The following is a 15,128-nucleotide window of genomic DNA, read 5'->3' as shown; positions in this document are numbered from 1 at the left end:
GCGGGCATAAGAGGCATCTGAGTGCCTCCAAAGAGAAACTGGAGAAAGCATACACTAACAGCTTGACAGTACATCTGAAAGCTCTAGAACCAAAAAGAAGGAAATATACTAAGAGGAGTAAACATCAGGAAATAATCAAATTCAGAGCTGAAACCAACCAAGTAGAAACAAAAAGAACTATACAAACAATAAACAAAACCAGAGCTGGTTCTTTGAGACAATCAACAAGGTTGATAAATCCTCAGCCAGGCTAACTAGTGGACACAGAGACAGTATTCCCAATAGCAAAATCAGAAACTAAAAGGGGGGCATAACAACAAAAACTGAGAAAATTCAAAAAATTATCAGATTCTACTACAAAAGCCTGTACTCAACAAAACTGGAAAATCTGGATGAAATGGACTATTTTTCTAGACAGATAACAGCGACCAAAATTAAACCAGAATCAGATAAACCATCCCAAAAGTCCCATAACCCCCAAAGAAACAGGAGCAGTAATCAAAAGCCTTGTACCACTCCTTCTCCAACAAAAAGCCCAGGACTGGAGTGGTTTATTGCAGAATTTTATCAGACTTTCATAGAAGACCTAATACCAATAATCTTCAAACTAATTTACAAAATAGCCACACAAGGAATGCTACCCAGTTGTTTTTTTGAAGCAATAATTATGCTTATTCCTAAACCACACAAAGACCCTATCAAGAAAGAGAAATTTAGACAAGTTTCCCTCATGAAGATCCACGCAAAAATAGTCATAAAATTCTTGCAAATTGAATCTGAGAACACATCAAAATGATCATTCAACATGATCAAATAGGGTACATCCCAGTGATGCAGGAAAGGTTCAATATATGGAAATCCAACAACTTAATCCCCTATATAAACAAACTCAAAGAAAAAAAATACATTATCATCTCATGAGATGAAAAAGCATTTGATAAAGTTCAGCACCCTTTCATGATAAAAGTCTTAGGAAGATCAGAAATTCAAGTCCCATACCTAAACATAGTAAAAACAATATGCAGCAAACCAGTAGCCAACATCCAATTGAACAATGAAAAACTTGAAGCAATCTTACTAAAATCGGGGACTAGACAAGGCTGCACACTCTCCCCCTACCTATTTAATACAATACTGGAAGTCTCCAAAGTCTTAAGACCCTCAATGTGTTTATATTTGTCCTCAGAAGCTAATGTTTCTCCCTGAAAACCATGCAGAGATTTATGCAAAATATCGAGTCTCACTAGCTTAAACCTGTTAGCTTTGTCATTTTTGTCTCTGGCAAAAGAGAAACATCATGATTAGTTTGTCTATACTCTTTTACCTAGAAGCTTCTGAAAGAATTCTGAAGAACATTTAGGCTTCTAGGTCCTGAGGATGGGGGAAACGTGCTATGGTTTCTGAAGGCAATGCAATGTTAACAGTTTCTATTGCTCTGAGTTCATTCTTTTTCATAATTTGTTTTTCACTATTAATAAATCCTTCTACTGATAGCTTTGTTCACTATTATTTGGATGATTTCTTCATGTAATTCATCTGTGTATAATAAAGTTCTGACTATTATACACAGGTGTGAGTTTGAGGAGTTATTTATTAGCATGTCCTAAAATAGTGAATATGATTTTGGGAAATGTTTCTCAAAAAAGTTCACGTAGCAATATGCTAACAAATCTTTCTTTTTTTGGAAGGGAAAGTATGAATAATACACTTTGACTGTTGATAGAGAGTACAGAATCTTAGGATCAATGCTTTGTAATAACTTATTAATATTGCTTATGTGTATGTGGGGTGATTTTCTCCATGGTGATGAGAGCTGTTTACATATGACATATATCTAAAATTTTTTTCTGATAAGTATAAAACTTCTTTTTTTGATATTTTAACATTTTATTGATTCTTTTTTTCTTCTCTTACAACTTTATTTTAAAAAAGAGGGATACATATACAGATTTTTAAAGGCATTTTGGCATAACACTATATGAATATATTTTTGTCAGTACTTAATTCTTTTAGATGTTTGATAGCATGAATTGATAAAATATTTTTTATTATTGTTTATATAGGTAAATTTTTTATATGGGTAGGTGTCAGGAGTCATAATGGGACAAGCTAATAAATAACAGGCGGTCATCCTGAGATGGCCAGCCTCGGATTATTATATAGTCTGCGACTGGTTTGCTCTCATTCAGCAAGTCTGTAAGGGATGTTAGAAAGATCCCTGCTATTAATATGCTTTTTCTGTTATTATTAAACATATACATTAAGTAATAGCAGATCTTAAGAGCAGATCTCTGCAGATCTCTGAAGATGTACTGTCTTGTAGTGATGTTAGATAGGCATATAAATGACTTCTTCAGTCTTAATGATAATTCTATAAGAATTCCTAAAATTATAGCTGATTATTAAGTTCTTTTATAGTGGTACTGCCATTAGGTCATTTCTGATAGTCAAAACAGCAATGAGAACTTTGCCAGTCGCCCAAGTGATACCAGTTAATTGCTCTTAGATAGTAACTAGACTTTTCTTACTCAGAGCACATTCCAAGAGGTTTACAACAGTTAATCAAAGGTCATAAAAAGAGAACCAATGATATATTATAGGTGCTAGGACAGAGGACAAAATATTGACTGGCTTTATCTATACAAAACTTCACTAATAACTTAGTTATGGTTTTAAACCTTCAGTGAACCTGTGGAGCTGAGAAAGGTGATGAATGTTTAGCCAGATAATTACTCCTAATAGATATGCCTGTAAACATTCTCTGTTGTAAACTTCTATTTCAGTTTATGATTTGACTTTTGGTGTGAACTTGTGATGAACTTTGTAACATGTGGTCATGTATTCTGAAAGATGTATAAGGACTGAGGACAAAGAGAGAGAGGCTTTCCCTTTCCGTTTTATTTCCCGTTCCATTCTTATATCCTTCCCATTCAATTCCCACTACATTCCATTCTTTTTTCCCTTAGAAGAACTTTTCTCCTTAGGAACCATTTTTTCCCTTTCTCCATTTAGGATTTTCCTGCTTTCCCTTTAGATAGCTTTCATAGGACACTTTTTACTACTTAGTAGTAAACATTATAATCACTTTTCTAAGTATCCCCTTTTCTTCCTGCGACTTCCAACTAGCAGGCTAAAAGTTAGAGCCCAACATTTTCAGCTGAGATAGTACAAAGTTTATTTACGTAATCCCTTACTGCTTTAGGAAGAGATACTAAGTACCAGAGACTGCAGTTTCTGGCCTCTGAAGATCAGAGAAGACAGGTCAGCTAAAGTAGCATAGTAATTTAGACTTAGATAGTAAACTTTTTATTACATAGCAACACTAAATGTCTTTTAAGACAGTCTTACCCTTGGATCTTGTAAGACCAAGTCTTACCCTCCACAGACACTCTTCCCCCCTCTGCTGCCTCAAGAAGAACCAATAAGAAAGAAGAACCTCACACCGGGGCTGGCCCCCGGCAAGTAGTTATGACAATATTTATTAATCTATACTGATTACAGCACATCCTCTTGAGTTCTTGATAATTATGACAAATTGTGAAGACCACGGTATTTGAAAACACTGCTAGTTTGCAGAATAATGGATCCCTGGGGACAAAAATTTAGAGCAATTGTTTTGATCTGTATCTTTAATATTTTTTGAGGAACATGAGTACAGACTGATATCCACTAATATTAATACTACTTACCTGTTTCAATGGGTGCTTCTTTTAATGAGATCTTTCTATGCAATGAAACCACACTGATGATGGCTCTACCATAAGGCTTGTGACTGGAGTATCAATAAGGATAAGAATGAGAGACAATTCAGTGCTAAGTTCCAGAGAACAAGGACTCAGGTATGCTGATATCAGCCCTAAGTTGTAGCAGTCTCTCTTAGTGAGTCTGTACTTTGCTTTTCCTTTATTTGATAACCACAGAAAGATTGTCTTAATATTTCAAGCCTTAATTACTAATTTTCATTAAAAGGATAACATAATTTTGAAGATTATTATAAAATTGAATAGAGCAATGAGACATGTATTCTTTAGTTTCTAAGAAGTGGCAAATGGATGGCATCACCATTATCATCTTTTGATACTGATATATTTTAATCTTTTGAAAACTAATGGTCTTCAGTTTTCAACAGCTTTGTTGTACTCTCTCTTTATGCAGCACTCAAATGGCATAGTCACAATGGAAATGACCACAGACCAGTATAGAAGAATATGTGGACAGAATCAGAAAGTTCATTTGCTACAAAAGTGTTCTGATATCGTTGTGGTTTTTTTTTTTTTTTTTTTTTTTTTTTTTTTTTTTTTTTTTTCTTAAAGCTATGGTAGAGAAGAGTGCCCAAGAAGGAAATCTGTAGGCTACTCTATCCTGCATGTCATCTAAGAAAAAAGAGGCTCCCTATTAATGAACTATACAATGTAGCTCAGAATTTGTAATCACAGGTATAGAAAACTTAAAGTAGCCTATACATTTATTACCAATTTATTAACTAAAGTGATTAGTTGATGTTAATTTTCATCTAATTACATAAGCCTCAGAGACTCAATATTAATGACTCATGAATATGTGTATGAGTTGCACAAACAAGTGTTCAGTCTGGGGCTTTCAGCTACGCAACATAAAATTTCCTTAAATTCATCTTGCTCATAGAACTCACAGTAAAATTCTCATCCTAACTATTAGAAAATACTTTATAAGAAAAATATAAAGTACAAAGTTTGAAATATGCATGTAAATATTGACTAATCTATGCTTCCTTCAAACTATTTACCTTTTCATCAAATAATGATTTATTCTCCTAACAGGAGTGATAGGAAGCAATATCTTAGGAAGCAAACATTTTAAACTGAATATTTTTAAAATGTGAAAAGAATTACCAATTCACTATTAGTAGTTTCACATAACACAGACATTTTTATGGCATCAAAGCTCCAGAAAACAGTTTTTTTGGAAAATGTCAAAAGCTTGATCATTTTAAACTGGGGAGAGCAATAGTTTACTAAATTTGTGACATTCTGTGGGAACTAAATTCAAGATAAATGACAGCTTGTAATAACATTCATCATCTGAGCATCCTGGTGTGACCTCCCTGGTCATATGCATCAGGCTCACCTCTGGTGCAGGTGTAAAAGCGCCTGTGTAGTTGATCTGTGAGCACAGCCTCCCGAGCAGATTCTGAGTTCTGATGACAGAGACCTGGCCCCCACTCTGGGCCAGATAGGACCCTTTTCTAGAGATCACCACCTTCCTCTCTGTGCTCTGAGAACTTCTGGTGGCACCTCCTCAGGTCTATGGGTCAGGCTCACCTCTGGTCCAGGTGTACAAGCACCTGTGTAGCTGATCTGCGAGCACAGCCTTTCCCTGGCAGATCCCGAGTCCTCGAGTATTTTCTTTTTTTTTCTTTCTTTTTTATCTTCTTATTATTAGATACTCTGTATTTACATTTGAGATGTTATCCCTTTACCCTGCCCTGCTCCCGTGCCCCCTCCATGCCCCCACTCTAGAACAAAAGCCTCTTCTCACATGGATGCCAGACACTGCTATCTTCAGCTACATACGCAACTGGATCAATAGGTCTCTCAATGTGTGCACAGAGGTTGGTGTTTTACTGCATGGGAGTTTTTGAGGGTTTGTTTGGTTGATAATGTTGTTATCTTCCCCTGAGGTTGCATACCTTTCAGCTCTTTAGGTCCTTTCTTTATTAACCTCATTGGGATCTCTGAGATCAGTCTTATGACATGCTCAGCTGTATCTATATGACTTTAGCATAGTCCCTGAGGATGCATCACTGTCTGGTTCCTGCCAGTAAGAACTTTTTGGGGCCATCTATAGTGCTTGGATTTGGTGACTGCATATGTGGTGGATCCCCAGGTGAGGCGGCTTCTGAGTTCACTCCCTGTTCCTCTATTTGACCTTGCATTTCCTCCCATGAGAGTGTTGTTCTCTTTTCTAAGAAGGACTGTGGAATCCCCATTTTAGCCTTCTTTCTTTTTGAGCTTCATAATGTCTGTGAATTGTTTCTTGGGTATTGGGTATTCCAAGCTTTCTGGGGCTAGTATCTGCTTATCAGTGAGTGTATACCTTGTGTGTTCTTTTGTGACTGGGTTACCTCACTTAGGATGATGGTCTCTAGTTCCATTCATTTGCCTACGGGATTTCATTAAGTCATTGTTTCTAATAGCTGGGTAGTATTACACTCCATTGTGTAAATGTACCACATTTTCTGTATCCATTTATTTGTTGAGTATTTTCAAATTTTAAATTAAACTACTTGGGCTTATCAACTTAAAGTGCCATTTTTATATTCTCAGCTTAACAATGAAAACCAGGAACTTCAACAGGATGTCTGTGTTGAAATTTCTTTGCGTGTGCTTTTCCTCACCTAGAAGTGATCATGTTTTGTCAGGCTGTAGGTTTAAGACTTAAGATTTCTCAATTTTCTTCAGCTAAAGCTTTAGTTTTCCACAGTGGGTTTGTTTTGCATTAATACCAATTTTGAGTTGGATACTCATTTTTCTTTCATAGATATTATTTGCTTCCTAATCCCTTTTTAAAAAATTTTACTAAGATTTTATTGTTCAGTCTTACTGTCCAGACTTTATTTGTGATGGCTACTACATTTGTTCTTTTTATTTCTCTCTCTCTGGTATCACACATGGGCCTCAGGTACCTTGTGGCATTGCTATCCTGCTTCCAAGCTTTTCCATGCTGCATTTCCTCTTTTTTCTGTGCACTACTTCTCTAAAAGCTCATGTTTTTCCATCTTAAATTTTTTAGTGTCTCTACTTGGTTCATTTATCAGCTTCTCCTGAGCAAGTTGCTCACTTTCCCTGCTCTTTGGTTAATTCATTTTCTTCTCTTTTCTTTTTCCCTTTCTCTTCCTCTCTTTTCCTCCCTCCCTCTCCCTCCCTCCTTCTCCCCTCCCCCTCTCTGTGTATGTATGTTTCTATCTGTCTCTCTGTCTCTGTTTCTCTGTATCTCTGTCTTAAAATAAATGCCTAGTACCCGTGGTGCTCAGAAGAGGGTATTGAATCCTCTGGAGCTAGAGTCATTGTTGGGTTTGAGTCATGATGTAGGTCCTTGGAATTAAACCTAGGTCTACTAGAGCAACAAGTGCTCTGAACTGCTGAGCCACCTCTCAGGCTTATCATTCTTTATGGCATATTATTAAAAACCTTTTGTTGGAGTCCTTTTATATTAGACTTCATTTCAGTCTGAGAAAAGAGATTCATCTGAATTAAATGGTTTCCATCAATTTGTGTCAGAAGAACTAAAGTGGTCTTTTGGTTGCATATTTTCTCTCACTTATGGATATCAGCTTTGATCTTCAGATATGTGTGTTCCCTTTGGAATGCCCATAGAGGTCAGGAAATTAGTCAGGGGACATAAAGAAGTGCTTCCAGGAGAAGAAGATAGAACTCAGTAGCACAAAGAGATAAAGAAGGAATAAAAGGGCAGAAAGCATTAAATTGGGTTGATGGATGCAAGGGCAGGATAGAGAAGGGAATATGGGTGGGATAAATAGTGCTGAGATATTTTTAAAAGTCATAAGGAAAGCTACTACAATAGAAGCTTTCAAACACACACACACATACACACACACACACACACTCACATGCACACACACAAACATGCACACACACCATGCATAGTTAAAATTTGGTTACCCTATAATGGGGTGACAATTCCACTACTAGCTACAATAATGTATAAAAAAATACCAAGTTCCAGAAATAAGTTATCTTTTAGATTCGTTGTCCAGTAAGTTTCTGTACCTTTAAATATTTCAGGCTATGCCTACTATTGGTTATTCCAATTCCCAAACGTGACTGTAAATTTCTATTGCTAAAGGCACTACGTACTTGAGTTAAAGGCCTATAGCAACTCTTACAGCAATATGTGCCTCTGAAATAAAGCATTTTAAACTCTGATTCCTTCCAGACATCTAAGATCGGCAGTTCCAGGGCTGTTTGTGATTCAGCCTCATCCTGTCTCACCAATTAACTGCTGCCTAAAAGCTGAGTCTCCTTGTAAGATTCCTGGAGCTCTTGTCTGCTCCTGTCTTGTCTTTAGTGACAAGCCCCTTTGGAGAGGCTTTCACAGCTGTCTGTGTGTTCTGTTCTTATTAGCTGCTGCTTACCTCCTTCTACTTTGAACAAAAAGGCTCCTCTTTCAGGTTTGCTTCCTCTTAGGAAGCTCTCCATTCTCCTTGAGAAGAGAAGAGGCCTGTGCTGTTCTAAAAGCAGCAGCCCTGCTCACGCTGTGGATCGCGCTCCCTGGAAGTTCTTGCTTTACCTTCTGCAAAGATGATGCCTGGAATAGTTATTTGTGGTTATTAATTCATCAGCATATGGAAATGCTGTGTCTCAAAACAGTGTTCTTTATTCACAGCTGGCGTAGTGGGATAAAGGAGTTGTCTGCTGACTTCTAGGCAAATGTGGAATTTACAAAAATTATGAGTAGCATTGTAGAAGTATCAGTATGGGCAGCACCAGGCCTGTCCAGCGTACAAAAAAGACAGGTGACTATGGACAACAAGAACTCTTCCTGCATGGTCTCTGCCTGGCTCTGACTTTGCTCCTGCTTCAGTGCCTATCCTGGCTCCCTTCTGTGATGGACTATGTACAGGAAATGTAAATTAAATATTCCCGCTGCCTCACTCCTGGCTGCTTTTAGACATGATGATTATAACTGCAATTAAAAAAGCAAGCTAACACATCATATCAACCATGGGCCTTTATTTTCTTGTCTATGTGATGATAAAATATAGAAAATTTGCCCTAGAATTGGAGTGGGATGAAATGAACCAAGACACAGTTATCTGTTCGCTCAAACCTGTGCCTGCAGCACACTGGATACTTGATAAATGTGACTGTCAACCCCGTCACTACCCCACCCCATCATATTTCCTTATTCTTATGTATGGTTGCTTCATTATTTATGAATTTAAATTGTAACAGGAAGGTAAGAAAAAAACATGATCATCTTTCATATCAAAAGCTTTTCATATAATGCTTTTCAAATTCGAAGTGCTGAACATTTATGAATATTTCTCATACTATTTTCAATATTTTCAAATGTGTGTGACAGTTAGTAGAAGGCCTTGGGGAAGAACATTCACCTGGTTCTACTCTGTGTTCATACCTGCATATCTTTGACAGCTAATGAATCCTTAGTATTGTCTATATCTTTATTTTTGGAAAAGAATTGATATATTTGAAATTTTAAGGTAACAAATAATATTCAATATAGAAAATATTTAATAAAAAAAACAAATTACGTGAAAATGTCTTGTTGAGGAAGCTCTAATGACTGTGTCAGAAGTTAAATCTGAAGTTGTCATACTTCATTTTTGAAACCCAATCCTTTTCTAGTAACTTTATTTCCTTTAAAATAACAAGCTCGAAAAAGTAGTCAAGATATAATTGAGAAGTAATTAAAATCAAGTCTTAATTTAAGGTTTTGGAGAAATGAAGATGAATACTAATTTGATGCTGAATATGTTGAACGTTTGAAAGATGCTTAAGAAAGCCAAATGTTTTTAAATTTCTACCGAATTGATAACATGGTCATGAAATAAATCAACAAAGGAACATCTGGGTAAGGGGTATTGGAAGATGCTAGAAATAAGATGATCAAAGGAAAACAAAGACATGTAACTATTCAAATATATTGTGATTTTTAGGCACCACTCTGTGGACGGGTCATCGATGTCTATTGCTGTCTCCATAATCATGTTACCTATATAAATCATGAATTGGTACAATGACATTTGAAAGGACAAAGAGTAGAACAGAGACTGAAGGATAGGTCATCCAGAGTCTGTCCCATCTGGGGACGCATCTCATATGCAGCCACCAAACCCAGTCACTATTGCTAATGCCAAGTAGTGCTTGCTGACAGGAGCCTGATATGGATGCCTCCTGAGACGATCTTCCAGAGCCGTACTGAAACAGATGAAGATGCTGCTTACCATCAGATTGAGCATGGGGACCCCAATGGAGGAATTAGAGATAGAACTGAAGGAGCTGAAGGGGTTTGCAACCCCATAGGAAGAACAACAATATCATCCAATCAGAACCCCTAGTGTTCCCAGGGACCAAACTACCAACCAAAGAGTACACAAGGAGGGACCCATGGCTCCAGCAGCATACATAGCAGAGGATGGCATTGTCGGGCATCAATAGGAGAAAAAGCCCTTGGTCCAGTGTAGGGGAATGCCAGGGTTTTGAGGTGGGAGTTGGTGGTTGGGAGGGGGAATATTCTCAGAGAAGCGGGGAGGGAGAATGGGATGGGGAAGCTGGGAAAGGGGATAACATTTAAAATGTAAATATATAAAATATCCAATAAAAATACACACAAAAAGGAATTTTATAGATCATCTGCTTACAGTAAATATTCCAAGAAGGTAGCACTTCGGTCCTTGCCTAAATTTCTGTCAGAAAAGCAGGCCAGTCTCATTTTGTTTATTTTTAAAATGATTATGGAAATCAAATAAATTAAAATGTGTATCTGTAAATTACTTAAATCTTTGGGATTAATATTTTATTTCTGTCACATTAAATATAGACTGTTTTCCATTTTCATGTGAGGCATTGCAGAGTAGTGGAAGTAAAATCTGCGTCACTTTTTTTCTGAACTAATATTCTCTCTGTGTTCGCCAGGGCTATGACAGTTCATTAATATTCTGTAGTCTCTTTGGTAGATCTGTGGTACCTTTGATTAAAACGGGTTGCTCTTAAACACTGCTAGTTTTGCTCACAAGTGCACCCCAAGAGGCAAGCACAGTTATTGACGAAGGTTTAAGGGGTTCATATGGTATCTACCTGATGATCATTTGCCTGTTGTTAGCTCTGAAAGTCATTTGAAGTTGACGGAGGCAGACGTTGGCTGTGCGTTCTGCAGCCTTTGCTTGGAGAGAATTCCTATGATACACGATTCAGGCACACGAGGAGATAACCTTACGTTTGTCTTTTCCTAACTTGTAAAAAACTCTACCTTCTAACCTCTCTGAGGATGCTTCAAGGCCCAGTTTACAATCCATCATTTCTTAAGAAATCCATGATTCTCCTTGGGAAGGGGTGCGATGGAGCGGGACCCGAACAGGAAGAATCCGGTTGGGAGGCAGAGGGAGGGGCAGAGTACTGGGAGAGGAAATGGGAATCGGGGGCATCTTGGAAGTGAGTGGGAAACCTATTGAAACATCTTTTTAGGGATGAGTGCTGTAGTTACAGGAAACCATTCCACAAATGCAAACACACACGTAAATGAATTTTGTAGTACTGTTTAAGCAATGGCTGCGATGCGAGGCTGGTGAGAGGGCTCAGTGGGTAAATGTACTTGTCACCAAAACCGAAGAACTGAATTCATTCCTCAGGACACATGTGATGGAAAAAGGGAACTGACTTCTACATATTTTCACTCTTTTCTCTACAAGCACACCACGGCAGGTCCATGCATAGTCACATACACAAAAACCTTTCAAAAAGCATTGATGGACACATTAAAAAAATTCTAGATATGAGATGTGAATACCTGAACCTAATTTTTACTTTTCTAGAAAGACTTTATACAAGAATATATAACACCAAATAACCAGGAAAAAGCAAGTAATGGCTACTCAAAGAATGTTTTTGTTGTTGTTTATTTTGTTTTTTTGTTTTTATTTCCTTTTACATCTGAGGCCAGGTCTTATTATATGAGTTTGATGGGATTTTTAAGCACAGGACTTAGGAACTTTTTCTTTAGGTAGAGATGAAAAGGCACAACTGTTTCTGACAACAGGAAGCTCTAGGAGAGGATTTACATTGCCTAACTAGAGCGCTCCCCCCCCCCCCCCAATGTGCTCTTACATGCTTTGTTATGCAGCGAATCTCCAAGTGTCTCTTAATGCTCACTGACACATCTCTCTACATCTCGGGCATATCAACCATGTTTTCCAGTTAAAACCTTGTTTTCATAATGTATCTAAAAGCAAGAATATGTCCTATGACAGCGTGCGGTGGCATTTGTATAATGGTTGTCATTTTTCTTGTGAAATATATTCTATTGAAGATATTTATATTCTTTGATGTTTATGTACTGTGTTGACTCTTATTCTTGAAGTCTGATGCACATTTGTAGGAAAGAACACTTTACAATTTTCTTAGAATGAATAGTGGGCACATTTCCCAGGTGCATGTCTGCAACATTTACAGTATATTTAAAATTCATTTTAATAAAAACACGGGGATAAAATCTGTATAGCTTTTTTTTCTCATAGTTTCAGTTCTTAAATGTTATCATGGAATAAGCTGAATACACAAATAAATGAAAATTTCTGGTACTTAAGGAGTGAACAGATTTTTAACTTACTGCATGAAGGGCCTATTCTGGGTCTTCAAGTCACCATGAAATAATTTCATTTCTTCAAACAGAAGAAATCTAACAACTTTCTAACATCATCAGTTCTTTTGATTATGTTTTCTCTGTTTTGCTCTTTTAAATTCTGGGAGCCATCAGAAGCTTTGGCTGAACTGTAGTCATTGTCCACTGTAGTCAACATTGTCTGGCCGCCAGATCGTGTCTGGGAGCTTAATTAGTAAGAAACCAAGGAGTGTCAGTCAGATTAATTACTAAGATTTGGTAGTTTCTGGAGGTCTATGCCTTCACACTGTTGTCTCACTGTTACTTTAAAATATTCACATTGGAGGTGGAGAGATGACTTTAGGTTTAAGAGCAATGGTTGTTCTTTCAGTGCCTGGAAAGTTCAGTGTCCAGCACCTGTACTATAGTTTACAATATGTGGCTGGTATAACTCCAGATCCAATAGATCCAATGCGCTCTTCTGGCTGAAGAGGAGTCATGTGTGCACATGGTGGACATATATACATATAGGTAAGCACTTATAATAAAAAATCTTAAAGGTATTTAATATACATGACGGACAAATGAACTCAGAGTACATCCATTTTGACTATCCCATACATGGAGATAGGGACTAATTGAGGGGAAGGCAGCATGAGCAAATTGCAAACTGAAGAAAGTAATTTTCCTGCTTTCTATTTATCTCACATAGCGTTTGGCACAGAAGGTTAAAGGAATGGCTGCCACACACTGCAATGGTTCGGTGCTGGAAAAGCAGCATGGTACAAGTTATCTTTACCCAGGGCACAAGGAGTGGTATACCCTGAATTAGTCTGATATCCAAAGCAGTTCAAAAAATGTACCACTGTCCTGTGTTATATGCTATTGTGAGTGTCTGTGATAGCTGCCATTTGCTGCAAGAAGAAAGCTTGTCAGATGGGGGTTGCACCACATACTGATCTAAATTGATGTCTACATCAAACTTCTGCCAGGACTCAGGCACCTATGCAGAAGTCATGGTGCAACTCTTGCTCCTCTTTTGCTTTTGCTCTTCTCTTCTTGCTCCAGACCCATCCCCCCTCACCCCTCTCTTTCCTCATGCCCATAGACAGCCTCTACTCCTCTACGTTTCGGCTCTCTCTGCCTTGCTCTGGCTCTACTACCCTCTCCACTCCACACCCTTGCCCCGAATGAACCCTATTGTATACTAAAAAAAAAAAAAAAAAAAAAAAAAAAAAAGTGCTAGTGCAAAGTTTACAAAAGCCTGATGTGATGGAAGGCACCAAGGAAACTAACTGTCTAATAGACACAACAGGACTGATGCATGTATGAGATCCCAGAGAGCATGGCAGAATGCACAGGACCTGCACAGATTCAAACCAGACAAAACTCACAGCCTGGAGAAGTGAACCCAACAACTAAACTATTTTCAATGCATAACTTTTGGGGGGGGGGGCAATACCGGTTTTCTCCAGTGGAGTGATGCTGAGCATATTAATCAAACCAGGAGTAAATTGCTGCCACAATAAAGACTGTGTGTGAGTGTGTGTGTGTGTTTATGTGTGTGGGGATGTTTGATTTTTTTTGTCTTATTGTATATTTGTTTTTGTTTTAATTTTACTTTTTTGGTTCCTTTTTTAAAGAGGGAAAATGTGAGTTTGGGTGGGCAGGGCAGGGAGGCGGGGAAGGATGATTATGAGGAGTTGGAGGAGGAGAAATCTGATTAAAAGGTATTTTATGAAAAATTTTAATGAAAAGGAGAAAAGGATATAAGAAGTTAATTAGGGTGGCAGAGTTGTTTTTTTTAACAACTTTATTTTACAAAACAAAGATAAATGTACAGATTTTAAGCATTTTTTGCATAAAATTATACAATACATTTTTGTCAGTACTTTTTTCAGATTTTAAAATAATTTTAACATAAAACTGTATGAATATATTTTTTAGTCAGTACTTGATTTTTTTTAAAGGTTTGATAGTATTCATTGAAAACTTAATAGTTACAATGAGCATAAAGTACATGTAAAACAAAATGTAACATGGAAATAGTCAAAGTTTTCTTGTTGTATAAAGATTTTTTTTTGTTTTGTTTTGTTTTGTTTATTTCTTGGACTTCCTACAGTCTGTGAGATATTTCTGGGGCAGTGCAAGCTTCTGGGGTTAGCATCCCATTATCAGTGATTGCATATTATGTCTGTTCTTTTGTGACTGGGTTATCTCACTCGGAATGATATTCTCTAGATGCAGCCATTTTCTTAAGAATTTGGTTAAGTCATTGTTTCTGGTGGCTGAGTAGTATTCCATTGTGTAAATGTACCACAATTTTTGTATCCATTCATCTACTGAAGGACATCTGGGTTCTTTCCAGCTTCTGGCTATTATAAATAGAGCTGCCATGAACATTGTGGTGCATATATCTTTGTTGTGTATTAAAGTGTCTCTGGGGTATATGCCCAGAAGTGGAATAGCTGGGTCTTCAGGTAGTATTATGTCCAATATTCTGAGGTATTGCCAGACTGATTTCCAGAGTGGTTGTATTAGTTTGCAACCCCACCAACAGTAGAGAAGGGTTCCTCTTTCTCCGTAACCTCACCAGCATCTGTTGTCATCTGAGTTTTGGATCTTGGCCAATCTGACTGGTGTGAGGTGGAATCTCAGGGTTGTTTTGATTTGCATTTCCCTGATGGCTAAGAATGTCGAGCACTTCCTCATTATTTCTGAGCCATTCGATATTCCTAAACTGAGAACATTTTGTTTAGCTCTGTACCTCATTTTTTTAATAGGGTTAT

This window comes from Micromys minutus (assembly GCF_963924665.1).
Source record: "Micromys minutus genome assembly, chromosome: 26".
Lineage (NCBI taxonomy): Eukaryota > Metazoa > Chordata > Mammalia > Rodentia > Muridae > Micromys > Micromys minutus.
Note: the sequence above shows the minus strand (reverse complement) of the source record.